Here is a 20,717-nt window from a genome sequence, read left to right on the forward strand (position 1 = left end):
CCGCGTCTTGGTCTCATGCTCTTGTGCAAATCACCTGGCTCCTGAAAGAGTCCAGGACTCAAAAACAAGCAGTGGTTTGTTGGAGGGTATGGAAGGGGTGGGGAGCTCTACATGGCTCAGAGGTCTGGAAACTATGGAGTATATTATGTACTGTGAACATCTGTCTCTCTCTCTTTCGCTGCCCATTTACAGCATGAGGGACAAGCTGGCCCTAATTTGGCTTTTCTATTATGCTTCGCCAGAAAATTCTGCCATTATAGAGAGAATTTCTTCCTCTGCAGTTGTGACAGGAGATAGAACAACCCTGCCTTTTGGGATGTTTTGTTCTTCTCCAATCCGGCCTAATCTGGGAGCCCAGCTCTCGTTGAGGAAGAGGTGTACACTAAATGTGAAGACAGAAGTTGCAGTTCAGGTCACATCTCCTTGTTTTGGTTACCAATGCGCACAAGCGCATCCAGGCATTGATTCAATGCTCAGAGCAAAAAGTACTGATGCAACGATGCTATCAAGGCAAGATCAAACACAAGAGAAGTTTCCCGTCCTTCTTGCACCACAGCACAAAGGCAGGCAATTTCTTTTCGCCTTTCCTCTTTGCCTTGCCATCACTCCGGACATTTCAAGTACAGTGGTACCTCGGGTTACATACGCTTCAGGTTACATACGCTTCAGGTTACACACTCTGCTAACCCAGAAATAGTGCTTCAGGTTAAGAACTTTGCTTCAGGATAAGAACAGAAATTGGGCTCCAGCGGCGCGGCAGCAGGAGGAGGCCCCATTAGCTAAAGTGGTGCTTCAGGTTAAGAACAGTTTCAGGTTAAGTACGGACCTCCAGAATGAATTAAGTACTTAACCCAAGGTACCACGGTACAGCTCTTTGCCAAGGGTGCAAGGGACCCTAGATACGCCTCCAGTTGCCTAGCCTAAGCATGTTTCTACAGCCAAACTGCATAGCAATGGAAACAAGGGCATAGGATTTGAAATCTGTTCAGAACAACTTCATAGGTAGAAGCGCCTAGGGAAGGAAGTCCAGAAAAATCCTGTCTTCCTTCCTTGGTCAAATGGCATAAACAACTCAGCTGTCCAAGCCATGTTAGCACAAAGTCTTAAAACCCACCCTACCTTTATCATCTCCAACAAAAAGAAAAATGTTTATAATAATATATATATTGATTTCTGCTTTTTGGATCAATAGCAAGATTTACTGCTCTACTTTTGAGTCAATTTTAACCTCTTCGGGTCACCAAACCTCCATATTGATCTCAACAGGAGCCAATATCTGCTTATTACTTACCTCCATGTTTAGACACCTGCCACAAATTCTTACGAGCGCTTTCACTCTCACCTTCCCCACCCGCTTCTGTACAAAATAAGAGTTATGTTTCTTCACATACGCAGCCAGTGGGGGCCAGACTTCTGACTCTGTGAATTTCACGACTTCTTGTTTTTTTAAAGGGTTTCATTAAGAACTCACAAGCTCACCCTCTTCAGTGATTAAATATCCTTGCCTAAGTAAAACGTTTCTGATCAACATGTTATTCACCTGCCAAATGGTGGAGACATTTACAAGCAACACACAAGAACAAAATTCTGGAGAATTCATATAAAGGCTTCTTAGTGGCATCTTGCCAACTTTTAAAATGTTACTTCTTGATCTGACAAGTGGAAAACCCCAGCCCTATCAGAATTTAACATTCCTGCACCTTTGGGGTCAGAAATGACCCCCAAAGGTTATAACAATATATAAAACATGTTACCCAAACTGATGCCACATAGCCACGTATTCCATATATTGTAACACAGTCAGATGGGTGGGGTACTAATAAATTATTATTATTATTATTATTATTATTATTATTATTATTATTATTATTATTATTATCCCCAACAATACAGGTGTTGTTTTGAAATGTTTCTGACCTCACTCCACCCTCTTTCTCTCTGTGTGCAGATGAGCCAGCCAGTATCTTCGCTCTCCATAGATCAGGTCTATGATTTAATTGAAAAGGGTAGAGTTGGCAGGTATGTCATGTCAACTCTCTAAAAACAGAGACTTGAATTGATGACCATATGCACCCGAGGTGACAGTTTTCTGTGTCTTAAAGCACAGGAAAAAGGGAAGTTCTGGCAAATGCACCACCTCGTGGTTTGGGGGTAAAATAAAGATAAGAATGGCAAAACAAACAAACAAACAAAAAGAAAGAAATAAAGAATTTCAGTGTTACCCAGCAATTCACAGGTGATGAGATATAGGTTGAATGGATGTGGCTTGACTCCCCCTGCACACAGTTAAGTCATATTTTGAACTTTCTGATATTCAGTTGCATTGTAAGGTTCCATAATTTAATTATGTACTGTGTGAAGAGGTTCTCATATCTTTCCTTAGAGTGCCACCTGTTATGGAAGGTTTAGAAGACACACTAGTTGGGAAGCAGGCAAAGAACTTCATTGATTCTCTTAAACAGAGAGCAGAACAGATACAACAAACTCCTGGTTTCCCTCGGCTACAACTAAATCCTGTGCCACCCAGTGACAAATCTATATAATGGGTCAGAAGTTCAGCGCTTCAAATCCCTGCAATGGGGTGAGCTCCCGTTGCTCTGTCCCAGCTGCTGTCCCACCTCTGTCCCAGCTCCTGCCAACCTAGCAGTTCAAAAGTACACCAGTGCACGTAGATAAATAGATACCACTGTGATGGGAAGATAGATGTTGTTTCCATGAGCTCTGGTTTCTGCCACGGTGTCCCGTTGCACCAGAAGCGGTTTAGTCATGCTGGCCACTTGACGCGGAAAACAGCCTGTGGACAAATGCCGGCTCCCTCGTCCTGAAAGCAAGATGAGCACCGCAACCCCATAGTCACCTTTGATTTAACTTAACCGTCCAGGGGTCCTTTACCTTTTTACCTTACAACTAAATCCTGGGCCACCTAGTGACTAATCTATATAATGGGTGGTATCCACACACCACCTTTCTGAAGGAAGCATCCCAGGCTGGCTTTTGAATGCCATCACTGAGTGACAAGTAACTCCAGAAAGTTGCACCTGTCTCCTCTGATTAGCATCTTCAAGTGTTCTTCAGTACAGATCTAGAGGGTGGGCTTGACTGCTTATATAGCTCTGGTAAACCTAATAGACAGGATCCTGTTATGCATTCAGTTCATTCTGTGCTCAGGAAAATATTGTGCCTTGTCATCCTTAGCCAAGTTTAAATTGACATTTTTATCACACGACTGCTGGCATGGTGCAGCAGATTACTTGCTTGTGTCTCATGATCGGTTGGCAGTAATTTAAACAGAGGTTGCCTGATTAAAAATCAGATGCCAAAAGCTGTACCAATAGCAAAATTGCCAAAGGCAACTCAAGTCACAAAGAGAGGAAGGAGAGGGAATTAAAGCTAGACCTTCGCAGAGGAATTCAAGTGTGTGGAATGTGTATCGCACACATGTGTGTGCAAAAATAAAAACAGGCACAAATCATGCATTGTCCTTTTATACCGTATCATAAAAATGCTACTAATTAAAACTTTGCAGGTTCAGTTGGTCAAGTTTCATGGCTGGATGCCTTCTGCTAGAGCATGCTCCAGCCGGCATTTATGAGATTAATTTGTAAGCTCTTCAGATTCTGAATCTCCAAGGTTTATGCTGTCTGTGTGCTGTTTGCATAATGCAGTTTTATAGTGCTAAACCGCTATCTATAAAGGGATTATTTTCATATTCAGCACATTAAAGATCTAGTGCAATTCACAGATACCACACTGTGCTTATGCCAGAGATAACAGGTAAAATGCCTCTTGTTCTGATTAGCTGCAAAGCTAACATAAGATCATGGATGTCTTGAGAAAGAATATTGCCCTGCTGAAATTAATTCCCCAATGGTTTTATTAAAGTCTGCAAATTGCATTATTTCCCCATCATATTTGAAAGTCTTCACTCCCTTAAAGCCTGTTCTAACCCATGGCTTGCTGTCTTCCCTGGAGTGTCTAGACGTGGTGTCTTAGATTTATGTGTGTGATCTCAGTGTGTTACAACATCACTCCTGACTAATGCATTATTACAATACTTACATATACTCCCAAGTGCAACAGTATTGATTAGAAAATCACCAATCTGCATATTCATACCATCTGTGCTAAAGAAAAGCAAAACATTACATGATAATATTGGTCTTGTTTGGAAGAAAAATTCAGAGGATGCTAATAGAACAAATGGGGATTCAGTTTGAGTGTACTCGATTGTGTGTGTGTGTGTGTTTGTTTGGAATAGCAAAACAGATTTACACTAATACCTAGGAGGATTTAAAATGGCACTGTTTCCTTGGAATTTACAGCATTGAAGGAAGGTTTGGATAATAAAGTGCAAAGAGAAAATGTAAGTGTTCTTGAAATTGGATTGGAACAGCAAAAGCAACAAGTGAAAGATACATTTTAAGAGCTTGTACTTTGAGTAGTATTTAATGCCAAGAAACCCACAATCGGGAGGAGTTCCCTCTTGGTCAGAAGCTAAAGTGAAGCTTGCAAAAGATGGATGAGACCTCACTTACTGGGCCAGAATCCTTCTAAAAGATAGGAATCTGCTTATCTTTTGATTGATTGCTCAGCTTGATACTTTATTTATAAAGTTTGACTACAAACCCATAAATCAAAGAAAAACACATCACAGGTTCAATTTGGGGGGCATTGACATCCTGCCATCTTTGCAACAGCACAGAATCCAAAGGTCAAGAGATGGGCGGGGGAGCAGCTCTGGCAGCTGTGTAAGTATGACAGAACACTTGAATGAAAATCCCTTCTCTAAATAAAGGAAATAGTGTGCTCCCCAGCATATAGATTTTCGTGCATGCCAATTTCATAACTATGCATTCTGTTATCTACTCATGAGCTGAGAATTTGTGGTCAACCATTCCTCTATGTCCATGTTCGTTCTCCAGGATCTGACAGCTGTGGCTAAACATGTTGCTCTCTTTAAGGAATTTATCCACTAGTTCTCAATAGGTTCTCAGGATGGATTCCTGGTATGCACTCTTGTGATGATGATCTGCATATTTCCTCAGTGGATCTACTGAGTGGTGCCTCAGTTTGGATCTACAGTGGTACTTTGGTTTACAACCATAATCCATTCCGGAGGTCCAGGTGTAAACCAAAACAGGTTGTAACCCAAGGCGCGCTTTCACCAATGGGGCCTCCCAAAAAAAATGGGTTGAAATAAAAAAGGGGGCGGGTTGTAATCCAAAAAAAGGGACACGCACTTCTGGGTCTGACATGGTTGTAATCCAAAATGGTTGCAAACCAAGATACCACTGTATTCCAATCCAGCTTTAAGCCAGGTTGTGGACCAGAAACAGCCTTGGTCACCCTGGTGGATAACTTATGTATTGTTGTTAGTTCCCCTGAACTTCATAGGAGCAACTGATAACATTAACCATGGTATCCTCATTGAGTGACTGTCTTCATGTCTCCCTGCCTTCTCCATTATGCTGCGTTCCCCCTCTAAGTTGCTTGCTCTCTGTGGGACAGAGGAAGAGGCGGGCGAGCAAGCAGGAGGCAGCAATGATGCACCTGTAGAAGAAATTCCTGTATTCTGCTGGCTTCAATTCAAGCCAGTGATGTACAGGGTTAGTTGTGCTTCCAGCAAGTTTGCTTGAGGCAGGCATTGGCTGTGGTTCAAAGTTCCTGACAGGGAACTCCAAAGCAGAGCCAATACTGGCAAGATTGCTATCGTCACCAATCAGTGCTGGCAATGGGCCTTCGCAATTGTTCCTTAGTGGCTGTGCCTCCACCTTCCTCACATCTGACATCACCTGCAGCATCAAGTGTGATACTGGTTTGCACTGTTGGTCAGAGGTTCCCCACTGCTAGACTGCCTGAACATTTTGTCTCCTCCCCTTAAAATTCCCACATATCTGACTATTGTGGACAGACGAAGGGGAAATCAAGGACTCTAACTTGTGCAACTTTAAAGTATTTTATTTTAGTTATCTTTTATTCTTCAGGCTATTTTTCTCCCTTTCCTTGGAACCTACGACTGCTGGAGGAAGTGGAGAATCCAGAAAACCAACAAAAGAAATCCTAGCCTGCTCTTCAATGCAGTTTCATGCTGCCAGGTCAGTGATTAACAAAGACAAGGTCCTACTGCAGGGAAGCTAAATGGAGTTCATTATGGGCAAAAGAGCTGCAGAAGCCAAAAAGGTGAGGCGACGTGAAACAGGATGAAATGAGAGACTAATAAGTGTGGGTTTCACTTCCTTAATGTAACCGTAAGGGTGGCTTTTAACTATCAGACGCTCGTAAGAATTATGGATAACAGCAATTCAGAGGAAATATTTTACACCATTATGAGCCTCCATCATAGATAACGGTGAGAGAAAGCAACCTTGGCAACAGTGTTGGGCTAAAAGAACAGACGGCAACTTTCTTAACACTCGCCTTCAGGTAGGAAAGATAAGCTACCTTAACAGGGTTTGGCATAGCCCAAACTCTGGGGTTACAATACATGTTACAGGGTATTGCCATGTGCATCCAAAGGGGAAATTGGAGGACCATACCTGGCGTGACTGGCAAAAGAGTCTTTGCTGAACTCCTAGCTGAGGAACGCATTTCATCAGCTTTGGCTGGTGTGCCAACTGTGGTCCTACTGAGAGAGCTCTGATTTGGCCACAGCAACCCCTGTGTCTAGACACATCCAGGCTTGATTTCTGTGAAGTGCTCTACTGGAGACTTCAGCAAGTTATTTTTGGAACCTCAGTTACTCATCAGTTGTGAAGGACAAGGGTTATGTGGTGCTTTGTGGAAGCTGCCCTTTGAATTTTTGGTTAAGTTTAAATACGGGATACAAATAATACATTTTTTAAAAAAGGAACTTGAAGTTGCAGCACTTCATAGCAGTGTTGGTTGGTCATGATATTGCTCATCTGTTCTGCAGCCTGTAAAACCATGCTAAAATAACAAAAAGGGGAGACAGATGCCTTATATTGAATCAAACCAATGGCCTATCAAGCTTAGGACTGTCCACTCTGACTGACAAAGACTCTCCAAGGTCGTAGGCAATAGCCTTTCCAAGGCCTGCTACTTGAGATCTGTAAATTGAGATGGTAGGGATTATACATGGGACCTTATAAAATGGTGAGCTTCACACTAAACTATGGCTGCTCCTCCTAAATCACCCCTTGTCAACCCATATAACATCTGTTCATCCAGTGACTCATCTTCAGCCATGTAGTCTTCTCTTTTTCTGTTAGCATGTTTCTTTAGCCAAGAAAACATCATAATCCTTGAAATGGAACTGACATTCTGGTTTATCCCTCAGTATTTGGGGGAGGGGGGATTCATTTGAGAGGACTGACATTTTCAGCCTGGTTCAAGATCCCTACGAAAACAAGAAGTGGAGTGATTTGCATAGTCTGATTCACAATTATTATTATTTTCACAATTCTGCCACACTTCCTCTAACTTCCTCTAACTGCATCTGCCCAAGGTCCTTTATGGCCAATGCCTCAGCTCAGAAAGCAATCCGATACATTGACTTCTGCTGCCGGCCAGCTGGAGGCCTGTTGTAATCAGGAACAGGAGATCTAGAGTAGACAGATGACTAATTTACAACGCTGTGTAGATGGATTAGGCAGCAGTCTGTTGAACATTTGTCAAGATAATTTGGTTTCCATGGAAACAGTTTGTCACAGAAGCTCACATGACAGTGATGGGGAATTTAAACAGGTGCTTGTCTTCAGGCTGGATGGGCCCACAGGCAGTGGAAATTGGAACGGTGTGCTGTTAAGATTCTTCAGTATATTGGATAATATCCAGCTGCCTGTTGAAAACTGAACTGACTTGGAACTACATTGCAACTACAGTCCTGTCACTTCCCCATGTTGGAGTTGGTGACAGTCAGTTTTCAGAGTTTTTCTCACTTTGTCTAGTTTGGCACTCTGCTCTCCCCATTTCCCCTTTAATCTGGCCCAGTTAACTTTCACGATGCATAATTAAGACCAAGTTTGGTGGATTAAAACACAGCACTTTCGTGTCCCTCCCAGGACTTTTGCAACTTAATTAGGGTTTCACGACGTGTAACCACTTGAACAGCTAAAGCAACACATTTTGCACAGATAAAGCTCCGCTCTTACATCATGATACATGCTTTGACTGTCAGCTGCCAGATCAAAGTAGATCTCATTGCAAGATGACTTAAAATAATCAAGAGTCACTTGCTATAGCAGACGAGCTGAGTAGCTCGGCTCTAAGGTCTTACAAAGAGAACTCACAGGAAGTGGACAGCTCAGAATTTACAAGCAGGGGAAATGAGGTTTAAATCTACTGATTAGTCTTAAAGAATGGGTTCTAATGGATGTTTTTGCTTATGATGCATCTAGGAATGGTGATTTAAATCCCTCTAGGAAAACAAATTAAATGAAAACAATTATTAAAATGCCCAGGCTGATTTTTATTTTTGGTACTGAATTAATGCATTTTTTAAAGTAATGAAAACTTGAAATGGGGGCTTCAGGTCCTAAACACATTGAAACATTGAAGTGCCACTGGACAAAGTGGAATTTACTTCTGAGTAAACATGCATGTTTACACCTTTTTTTTCCTTTAGAGTTCTTTTAATAGGCAGTTAGGGTTTCCCTACCAAGTCTCCCACATTTTTTTAATCTCCCACAATCCCCAACCAGGTATGTGCAGAGAGAGAAAGCCATTCTTTCACAGTAATTTGTCAAGTCCTGTGGCCGAATCACATTAATTTATGAATCATTCCTATTTCATTTGCTGCAGAATTAAGTTGCAAGAAAACTGCATAAAGCTTGTCGCATTAGTGGTTGTGAGCTCCCTACAGCCGTCACCTTTCCCCATCAATATTGGCCTGAAATGCTATTAATCTCAGACTAGAGCAAAGCACAGAGGGTCCGCAGTCAGAGTTGAAGATGCCTGCTTGGAAATGAAATCCCAAAATGTCTGTGTTATGTAAGGCCTAGTTCTCCCTTAGGTCATGAACCTGTGTGATCTATGTGGTAGGTCTGCATTGGGTTTGGGGAACCTTTGACCTCTCAGATGTTGCTACAGTTGCAACTCCCATCAGCCCCAGTCAGGGTGGCCAATGGCCAGGGTTGATGGGAATTGTAGTTCAACAACATCTGGAGGACTAAAGGTTCTCCACACCTGGTCAACATGATATTTAAGGGACACGGGTGGCACTGTGGTCTAAACCACTGAGCCTCTTGGACTTGCCGAGCGGAAGGCTAGAGTCCATGTGATGGGGTGAGTTCCCATTGCTCTGTCCAAGGTTCTGCCAGCCTAGCAGTTCGAAAGTGCAAGTAGATAAATAGGTACCGCTGCGTTGGGAAAGTAAACAGTGTTTCCATGCACTCTGGAACTTTTCACGGTGTCCTGTTGCACCAGAAGCGGTTTAGTCATGCTGGCCACATGGCCTGAAAAGCTGTCTGCGGACAAACGCCGGCTCCCTCAGCCTGAAAAGCAAGATGAGCACAGTAACCCCATAGTCACCTTTGACTGGACTTAACCATCCAGGGGTCCTTTACCTTTAACCTTACACGATATATGTATGCATGTTTTATTGAATATTTGCATACCACTGTGTCGTGTGTGTGTGCTGTTTACAACAAAAGAAAAACCCCAGACAAGGATAAAACCGTACAATAAAAACCATAAAGAAGAAATCAATTAACCATTGTGGAAGGATGCATTCTTAATCGATGGTATAGGCTTGGCAGAAGACCAAAGTTTTCAGCAGGTGTTTAAAAGCTGGCACAGAAGGCACCTACTGAATCTCTATTGGCAGAGTATTCCACAGGACTGGGGCTGATGGCACCGAAGGCTCAGTTTCTTGTTATTGTCAAATGAGCCTCACCCAATTTGGGGAAGGGCCAACGATGCTCCTGCCAGTGATCTCAGTAATCAAGGTGGGGTATACAGGTTCAGGTGATAGATATGCAGTGTAACGGAAGCTGCCACATGGAAATGTTATCAACCAGCCTCCACATGACTGACATAATGGGTAACACTGGCCTTTGTTTCCCAAGGATAACATGTCTAGGCAAATATTTCTGGACTACAAGCTAGTTGGAGCAACCTGAAATATATAAACTGAATTATTTAGGGGTAACATGGGTGAAGGAAGGCAGGAGACAGTTGACATAGGAAATAATTTGGTCTCTGACATATTGCTCTGTTGAAAGGGTCAGACAAACCAAAAATATAGCCAGAGTAGAGGACAAGTTGGCACCGTGGGAAATATTATTCCCCAAAATGAAGACAACATGAATGCTGTCTCCCAGAGGTTCATGTGTGGTATGATGGGTAGACATTTCCCTAAAGTGATTTTTGTTTTAATTGAACCGTTTGCACTCGATATTCCTTTGCAAGATCAGCCATTGAAATAGGTTATTTTAGGGGAAATGAAACAGCAAACCTGAATGGGAAGGCATTGGGGAGATAATTGATTTTCAGATGTAAGATAAGTGCAAAGAAAGAAAAGGAGAAGGGAATCCTAAATAAAAATTAACAATTTCTACCATGGTTTACAATGGCACTTGAAGGTTGTAAAGAGAGATACAGCTCTTTACTAGTTAAGGAGACTTGGAGAAGCTTCAGAGCAACAAAATGCATATACAGGAAAGGGGATGCACTTGCATTTGTGTGTCAAGACCCCGCAACCACCACCTCGTTGAAGAATAAAACACACTAGGACACAAAATATTAGATTACCGTTATTGGGCAAATTTTGGTCACAACTTTATTGATTACAGAATGTGAGTGGTATTGGCTTAGGCATTGAATAGACCCGACTATATCTGACTCCTGCCCGATGCGCAGGAAGTCTGGTAAGGGTAAGCCACCAGAAGGGGGAGCCCCATCGATGCATACCAATTCGAGCTCCCCCAGGTGTTCCTGCCAGGGTCGTGGCAGGGCCCTAGCCCTACCCCAGGCTTCAGACAAGATCCACGCCCCCAGATTCCTTTAACGGAATACCCTTAAGCTTGGAGGGGCAGGTGATGGCTGCACCTCCCCTCCCCATCATAAGATCAACCAATGCCTAACCGCCAAACCTTACAAAGTTGTGACGATTGCTACGAGTTAGGCGAAAATGAAATGGCCCAAGCCAATTTGCCAAGTGGAAAAATTCCTACCAGGCCCCTCAATGGTGACCAACCGAGGTCCATAGCAAGGCCAAAGAAGAAAAACCTGCAAAATAGAGAGGGAGGAAGGGAGGAAGGGAGATAGAAGAAGCGAGCCAAGAGGAAGCCCTCCGGTTCGTGTCACAGCTTAAATGGTCCCAGTCACGCCCCCACCAGTCAGTGGATTGGCCGGCTTATCGCTGACGTGGCTAGGATTCCCTGGGCAACGCGGGACTTCATCCCCTGCCCTCAGAGGAGAGTGGGGGGCCACGCGGTCCACCGCAACTCCTCCCCAAGGTGAAGTGGAGCGGACTAAGGCAAATGAAACACCTGAAACTGTTTTGAGATTCTTTGTAGTTTGGGAATTTGCTCCATAAGATGGGAGGATAGTTTTTTTCGAAATACCTAAACCCACCCGGACCCTGTGATCATCATCCGAGGCCCTTCTTCATGTGCTTCCTCCACATGAGGACCAGAGGGTGGCAACAAAGAACAAGCCTCTTCTGCGATGGCTCCCCGTTTGCGGAATGCTCTCCCCAGGGAGGTTCATAGGGCAACTTCATTATACACCTTTAGGTGCCAGGCAAAAATGCTCCTCTTCAACCAGGCCTTGTGCTGACTGAAATCTGATACTCTTTTTCATGTGTTTGTGGGAGCAGGGTATTATTTTGTTTTAACTATTTATTTGTGCTTTCACCTTGTATTTTTATCTTGTCCTGAGATCTTTTGATAAAGGGTGGTATATAAATCTGTCGTTGTTGTTGTTACCCCACCCTGAAGCTATTGATTTGTTCCTCTTTGCTGTCAATCAAAATATCACAAAATAGTGTGCAAGCATTTGAGTTCTCCAGTGCTCTTCATCAGGCTAGATCAGCAGTCCCCAAACTTGGGTCTCCAGTTGTTTTTTGGACTACAACTCCCATCATCCTTTGTTAGCAGGGCCAGTGGTCAGGGATGATGGGAACTGTAGTCCAAAAACAACTGGAGACCCAAGTTTGGGAAACCCTGCCGTGGGGCAGGGCTGACCATTGTCGAATCCACAGAGCCTGTATCTCCAAACTGCTAGATAAAGCTGCCCTATTTAGCTTTTTGCCTAGCACACCATCTCACCTTTGCTAACATAAATACTTCCTAGTTCCTGTCAATTCCTATCTTCCACCTGTCAAGAAATCTGCATGCTCTGCTTAAGGATGGGTAGAGGACTGAGCAACAGCCTGTTCTTGTGTTGCCAGAGATGAGGAATCAGCCAAAATATACTTCTTGTTTTGATACCTGTGTAGTACTAAAAAGAACCTCAGTTGAATTTTTGCTGCCTCTTCCCCATTCCATTTTTCAGACAGTGAGCACATGTAGACTCCATGGTTTCAATATCAACCCCCCAAAAAAGAAATAACCACCACAACCATTTCTCTGATTGCTAGCTAGTTTGATGAAGAGTTCTGAAAAACTTGAAAGCCTGCACACTATTTTGTGGTATTTTGTTTCGTGTAATAAAAATGGGGAGCAATATTGCCCCAATATGAATTTTCATATAGAACAACACGGCTAACCTTTTTTGCTTTTTTGCAATTAAATGAATACATGAGGTAAACTCAAAATAACTGAAAACTTTTGGCAAGCATTTGTGTACAGGATGCTGCAAAATGGTTAACAAGCTCATCTTACAAATCTGTGTGTCTGTGAACATGTACAATATTTTTCGCCCCATAGGACGCACCTAATTTTTTTTTGGGGGGGGGATAAAGAAAAAAAATTATTTCCCCCCCCCCAGGCACGGGGCAGGCGCGGGGAAGCCCCAGCTTCCCCTGACCCCAGCCCCCAGAACAGCCTGCTATCCGCAAGCCTAGGGAGCCGCGCCGGTCTCCCCAGGCTTGCGGAGAGGTGCGCGAAGCCCGGGCGCACTCTTCAGCGCGCACCAGGCTTCGGAATGCAGGCAGCTCTGCGCCCGGCTCCGGAGCCCCGTGCGGCTTCGCACCGGGCTCCGGAGGGTGGCGCAGAGCTGCAGGAAGCCCGGGAAAGCCTGCATTCGCCCCATAGGACGCACACACATTTCCCCTTCATTTTTGGAGGGGAAAAAGTGCATCCTATAGGGCGAAAAATACAGTAAATCTGTGATGGATACTTGAAAGTTTGTTTATCTCTGACTATGCTGCTGAACTGTGAGCATAATGTGATATATCACCACAGCTCAGCTGCATTACATTTTCAGTGACCAGGATTCCTATAATTTCTTTTTCAATTAAAAAAGCATTATACAAAGCAGTACTTGGATCCTTTAAATGGCTATTATTTCAATCTTGCAACTGTAGATTTTATTTTTATGTACATATTCTTTTTTATGGTAAAATGACATAGAGTATTGACTTTAAATGCTAAAACAAATATTGAACACAGTTTTTTTTTCAAGCTTATTTTATTTTTATTTAAAACAAAAAACAGGGTGGCAGCAGGGAGGTGAGATGGAGTCAAAGATCTAAATGATAACAGTCTTCAAGTAGTTTGCCCTCGCCTGGAGTTGAACAAAATTGAAAAGATCAAAGTTAGTGCCATCTTGTTCAAAGGTGAAAAGGTGAAATCTGAAGTGTTTAGGAGGATCAGAGAAAATGGAAATGCATGATAGTGTTTTGCAGTGCCTCCGGCCCATATCTATTAAGATACTTCATTTTCATTTGATATCTGCTTGTTTCTCATCTTACCACATCGATACAAAATTGGCCAAGGCTATTTCCCAGATACAAAAAACTTGCAGGCGCTGAAAAGTAAACACCAGCAGAGGATAAAAAGGTTTTATTATTTGTTAAAAATGACTAAGATTTGCACATTAGGTGTGATACTCCTCCACAAAGTAGCATCCCATTAATGAGGGAGAAGGAAGCATTAACACATATCTCTCTGGAACATTAGCATGCTGTTGGCAAATGGAGATGTGAGGGTTGTTGAGGGCAGGGCTGGTTGTAAAAATATCTGTACTTTGGACAGGGAAATGTAGATTTTTATTTGGGGGCCTTGCTCCCCTCCTCCCCTGCACTCCATAAAAATGTCCCTATGATTGATCTGCCCTGACTTATTCTTTCACAATGAAATGCCGCTAACCAACCCCTCCCCCCAAAAAATGTTCAAATGATGCTGTTTCTCTAGGGGGAAATATAAGAAAAATAGGGACCTTTTCCACAAAAAAAGAGGAAAGAGCAATGCAAAGGGGGAAAAGGCTTTTAAAGCTTTAAAGATACAGCAACCAGCAAAAAGCTTTTCAGGTGAAGGTTTCTTTCTTAACTCAATTTTGTCTAAGTAGATGAAAGCTAGACAGAGGAGGAGGAAATCCTGATGGGATATGCTACTCCTAGCTTGCAAAAGGCTCAACGGTCCCTGAACAAAATGATGCCTTAATGGTTAGAAATGGCAAGTGGAGACTTAATATCCATCTCTCAATACAATTTTGAGGCATGTTACTGTTAGATAGCAAAACCGAAGGCAGAACATTTTTATTTATCTCTCCCTCCTGCTCTTGCACAATACATTGAGGTTTTTTGTTGTTGTTTCATATAGCAACATATAATAATTTTCAAGGCATGGGGTTTATAGCACCAGTTTTGTAGCTCTCCAAAGGAATGTCCCCTGTTAATTATCCTAAGCATGTTTCCTTTTAAGTAAGCTCCAATGTTTTTAGTTAGATGTCAGTCATAGCTCAGCAGTTCCCCATAATGTCAAACTCACCTTTAAAAAAAAAGTCATGGCTTATTATTTTTATTTATTTAATTTTTATACTGCCCTATACCTGCAGGTCTCAGGGCAGTTACGATATAAAAACACAATATAAAAACACAAAATACATAATAAAAACAAAAACAGGAACAACCCAATAATGCACCCCCTCCCCAACACATTTAAAAAGGGCACTGGATGTCAATCAGCCAAAGTCTTGGTTAAGGAGTGCACACCCCATATTTACAGAACATTAAAATCAGATTTAAAGCACATGACTTCCCCCAAAGAAACATGGAAACTGTGGCTTGCTAAACGTTCTGGAAATTGTAACTCTATGAAAGGTAAACTACATCTTTGTCGGAAGCAATGTGCTTTAAATGTGCACTGTGTCTGCAACCGAGGCTGCAAGCAGCTACCTCTTACAAAAAGAAAAGAAAAAAGAATGAAGTCTCAATTATTCTGCAAGCAAATGAACCAATATGGCTACTGGGTGACAATGGAAACTTAGACATAGGGCATTTCATACAGTCTGTTGGCTGATGTGCAAACACATCTGCACAGCAGGGTATCATAACAAAAGAAGGCTCATTCATTTGACTCATTCAGACTACAAGCACTACTCACAACGACATTAAGGTAATATCATAACTAAGTTATTTCTGGTTTTAGACTATCTGCAGTCATATCTAGTGATTTGTTTTCCGGGGGTACTCAGGAGTACAGAGTACCAGCACACACACACACACACCCCCGCATGTTAAAACTGTGGCACTTACCGTAACAATGCCAATCCAATCCAAATAACTTTATTGTGCTAGCCATTGGCCTTGACAGATCCAAAATAATCCAAAATAAATACAAGCAAAAGGGGTGTCATGCCACAAATAATGGTATCTATTTAGATCTTTGTGTCTCCCTTACAGTTCATTGCTATATTGTCCCAGGTCTTCTTGCTGATCTTTTTGGCCGCCAAAGGAAAAAGGGCGACTTTATGAGTCACTGAAGCATTTACATCGCTAAGAAGCCATAGGACCTTTTCTGCCGGGGAGAGAAATCTTTCCTGTTTGGACGGAAAGGTGAGAAATCACCTCCTGGGTCCAATGTATAGTGGGCAATGTAGTAAATAGTGCAAATGTCTTCCACCTGCGCTTGCCCACATATACAGAGTCTGTCTTCATATCATCCGTCCAGGACGGCAGAGGGCATAGCTTGGAAACACAGCTCAGTAAAAGTGGATCAAAATGTGGCTGGCAGGAGATTCAACAGGTAACTGGCTCTAAAATGCACTGTTTTTAGAAGGGGGAACCAAGGAGAGCATTGAGAGGTTTTGATCGCTTGCAGATCACATGGTGATTCTCTCCAGTGGCACCAATTGCTACAACTTCATGGTGAGTACAGTGGTACCTCAGGTTACAGATGCTTCAGGTTACATACGCTTCAGGTTACAGACTTCGCTAACCCAGAAATAGTGCTTCAGGTTAAGAAGTTTGCTTCAGGATGAGAACAGAAATCCGGCTCCGGCGGCGCGGCAGCAGCAGGAGGCCCCATTAGCTAAAGTGGTGCTTCAGGTTAAGAACAGTTTCAGGTTAAGTATGGACCTCCGGAATGAATTAAGTACTTAACCTGAGGTACCACTGTACTGACACCTTTTTTTCAAAAAAAAAGAAGAAGAAGAAGCAGCACTGGTTCTATCCATATTTAAATGTGGAAGAAAATCTAAGGAGACAATGATGAACTTTTTTGAATGTTGTTATTTTGTCACGGTTCCCATGGCATGCAGTTATAGTAACTTTCCTCTCTATCTTGCAATTTCTGCAGCCACAAAGCTCCTTTTTTAAGGCTCAGGATATTGCTCCCGGGTCCTTCCCCCCCCCCCTTTACTCCCTCTACTAAAGAAGTTTCTATTTTCAGATCACTAAGAGTGAATTCAGAGAACACACCGAAGTCTCATTCAGTTGTTTACCAGCTCATCATGGGCAAATTATCCCCCATTGACATCTAATACCCACATATACTAAACCATCATATTAAAAAAAAAAAAAAAGAGTGCTGAAAGCTTCGGGTGTACATATTACCTTGAGATCATTTCAGTCACTGTGTGAAAAACATAGCCCTGTGAATCCTTCCATATAACTTGATAACTTGAACACGCTGCTCATTTGTTCTCTTTTGTGAAAACAGGGTGTTGATAGCCACAGGGCCAAGGTCAGACATTTCTAGCCAGCGAGTTGCTATTCTGCAAGACCCATGGCCGGTTGGGTAGTAGGTGAGTCATTTCTTAACAATATTGTTCCTTTCTGTACTTGTATTTGTTATGGGCTACAAACTCTGATGATCTAATAAAGGGCTGTGACCATGAATTCCAACTGGTCGCCTACTGATATTTCATGGAGGGACAAATGCAGCTGTAATGAATCCCCTCGATATAATGAAAAGTAGTTTCACAGCATTGCTCCACTTTCACAGAACCCGGAGAAGGCAAGCGAGCGTCCTGCCATTGTAAATTCAAACACATGCAATATTAATATAGCTTATGGAGCCTTACATCTCTGTGAAATGTCACCAATATAAATAGACTGATCATGTTGGTTATTTGCTGGCAAATAATAATTAATCATGAAAAGTTAATCAAACACATCCCTAAAAAAATATGTGACAGCCATAATATGACACCCATTCAGCCCACAGACAGACAGACAAACGCACACACTCACTCACATGTACTCCTTATTCATAGCTGCATGAATACAAAATGCCAATGATACTTCATCTTTAATACCTAAGGGATTTATAAGCATATTGCTTCAATAAAACCTGGTTCATCTGTACAGTGTGCAGCTCAGATATGCATATTTAATTACTCGGAAAGTAATTTACTTGTACAGATGGTGATATTAGGGGTCTTACTTCAATTTAATTTACTTCTGCTGGTGAGAAATGTTATTTTGCTATGAATCTTTGCACAAAGAACACACTTTTATCATGGATAAATAATAACGCACAGTTTGTAATTAATACGCATGATTAATCAGATACATTCCCAATAAAGATTGAAACTGAAGTTGAACACAGCCCAGACGAGTTTGATGAAAGGGAATGTTAGAAGCACTCTAAATCCTAAGTAGTGACTTCTTGAAATATCACAGGAAGTAAACTCTGCTGGCACAATGAAGATACAATGGAGGCAGCAAAGCATGCCTTCCTCGCAGCTTTCACTGCCACAAGGTAGGCTCGATGATGAACCCTCACCAGAATTGCGCTGCATTCAACTACTGGCCCTCCAAGTGTCCCACTTTTCCCCAGGGATGTCCCTGATTTAGAGAAGCCATCCCAGTTTCTGATATGTTCCCAGAATGTCCCACTTTTCGGTAGGGCATCCCTATTTTCATTCAAGAAATGTTGGAGGGTATGGTAGGATGTCCCTATTTTCACTGAAGGGTATGCCTCCAGACATCTGAAGGCAAGCCTTTATAGGGAAGGTTTTTTTAATGTTTAATGTTTTATTATGTTTTTATATATGTAGAAGGTTGCCTAGAGTGGCTGGGGCAACCCAGTATGATGTGTGGGGTATCATTATGGAATGGGACATCCCTATTTTCATCAGAGAAATGTTGGAGGGTGTGCAACTGGTGTTTTCCTCCACTTGTCTTCAACCCAACACCCAGTTTGTTTCCTCACTCTAAGCTCTGGAGTATACAAGGAAGCCAAGCAGGAAGGGGTTCTGTCTGAGGTAGACAACACAGAAATGGATGCTAACTGAGGTAAAGGTACCCAGAAATGGATTCTGTTTCTGACTCTGAGGTAGATAGTCACATAAAAGAGTTCTGTGTGGGGTAGGCAGCACAGAAATGGATGCAAAAAATTAAAAAATGAAGCATTTCACCTTCTTGGGCCCGAATCTGCCTCTCCCTATGGTTCTACAGCACCAACAGAAGGATGATAAAATCACAATCTGTCACTATGGCTGCAACAAAACTGTGTGGTTGTGCTGATTCCATTGAACAGACAACCTCTTTTAACACCACTAAACAAGACCTCCCAGAATGGAAAGTAACACAGAGAATTAATTATTATCTATGCTCTTTTTTTTGTATTTACTTGGTAGGTGGAAGTGCTTTGTTGAACAAAATTGTTTTCTGGTGTTAAAAAAGAAAATTATCACAAAAAGTATTCTTGGGTTCGTTACGCTCTCAAAACTGAGCATTTTTCTTCTATTAAATGCTGCATCCTGCATCTCAGAGGCAGCATTATACCACATGCCACTGCGGTTGCTATGGTAAGCGTTCATGTTTTATTGAACAGTAAATGGACACAATCCCCTAAATGACTCCCATATGGCCCTAACACAAGCAACTACTTCTTTCTTTTCTTTTCTTTTCTTTTCTTTCCAGTTTCCCCTCAGTGTTATAAGGAATATGGATTTTCAACCAACTGAAGAAAAATGCAGCCTCCTCTCTCTTCTTAATAGCACATTTTCCCTCTAGTTAGTCAATGTTTTCTTTTAAAAGATTAAAAAAGCATTTCCAAAGAATTATGAATGGGATGCACCGAGGTACTGAGTAGCCTCAAATCTCACTGTAAACTAATCAGCTGAGAAGAAGAAGAAAAACCACTTTAGAACATCAGAGACAATGGATGGCTTCTTATTATTTTGTACTGTGGTACTGATAGCTAATTACAAAATGTGCACAGATTCTCCTGCCCTTCAATGCTCTCATTTCAGCCACAGTTTATGAACTGCTAATGCCTCTACACAGAGAACTCAGATATATTTTACCTAGAGCCCATGCTCCCCACAAAAAGATTAACAAACCTCCCTAGAGCCACTTTCTGATGATAGGCAAACGGACTGACCGCCCCAAGCTGAAGGGGCAAAGCAGGGAGAAAGGGCCTCATCTCAACAGTGTGCAGCTCGTCCAAGCAGTTTGGAGCAGCTTCTCTGCCACCTCTGAGATCTGAGAACAGGGGTGCCAACTTGAATAAAAAATTGGGGAGGGGGAGAGAGAGGTGAGCCTCACCTTGCATAATCAATCACATGACACAGTAAAAAACGGTAAAGGGACCCCTGACAGTTAAGTCCAGTCACGAATGACTTTGGGGTTGCGGCGCTCATCTCACTTTACAGGCCAAGGGAGCCAGCGTTTGTCTGCAGAGAGTTTTTCCGGGTCATGTGGCCAGCACGACTAAGCTGCTTCTGGCCAAACCAGGACAGCACACAGAAACGCCGTCTACATTCCTGCTGGAGTGGTACCTATTTATCTACTTGCACTTTGATGTGCTTTCAAACTGCTAGGTTGGCAGGAGCTGGGACCGAGCAATGGGAGCTCACCCCGCCGCAGGGATTCGAACCGCCGACCTTCTGATCAGCAAGTCCAAGGCTCAGTGGTTTACACCACAGTGCCACCCGCGTCCCCACATGACGCAGTACACACACGCAATTTGAATGGCAATGCCTGTGAACTTGGGGGGGGGGGTTGGCCCCCTCAAATATTTTATTGAGGGAGCCCTCTAGGAGCTAGCTGAGAAATAGACAAAGTGGGCTTCTTTCTTCAGAGCTGAGCATTCTGGGTGAGGTGACCAGGAGAATATTTGTGCAACCACTATGGTTTGCAGCAGTGGCTGGTAAGATCTTTTTTTAAAAATACTTATTTTTTATAAAAAGCTGAAAGGACTCTCTTGAACTCTGATTCCTGGCCAGTGCCTGACTGGGCAACCATTGGTGCCAGGCCTGTCAATGGGCCTCAAACTGCAAATTGTCTTTTTTTATGCAGAGGTTGGGTGGCCATGTGCTATGGATGCTTTAGTTGAGATTCCTGCATTGCAGGGAGTTGGACTAGATGACTCTCGGGGTCAATTCCAACTCTATGATTCTTTTGTTCTCACTCCAACCAT

The 20,717-nt window shown here is 42.7% G+C and overlaps 2 long non-coding RNA genes across 2 annotated transcripts in view; one reads left to right on the forward strand and one right to left on the reverse strand.

The window, feature by feature from the left end:
- The window catches only part of LOC309344021, a 28,522-nt gene extending 9,226 nt beyond the window's left edge, over positions 1-19,296 (forward strand). Inside the window, exons 2-4 of the long non-coding RNA XR_014157542.1 lie at positions 5,985-6,095; positions 17,007-17,091; positions 19,217-19,296. This is a non-coding gene — a long non-coding RNA (uncharacterized lncRNA). The remainder of the gene's footprint in view (positions 1-5,984; positions 6,096-17,006; positions 17,092-19,216) is intronic.
- Positions 1-20,717, reverse strand: part of LOC309343982 — a 507,096-nt gene that overhangs the window by 322,160 nt on the left and 164,219 nt on the right. The window lies entirely within an intron of this gene.

Source organism: Podarcis erhardii (genome assembly GCF_964252035.2).
Source record: "Podarcis erhardii genome assembly, chromosome: 6".
Classification (NCBI taxonomy): Eukaryota; Metazoa; Chordata; class Lepidosauria; order Squamata; family Lacertidae; genus Podarcis; species Podarcis erhardii.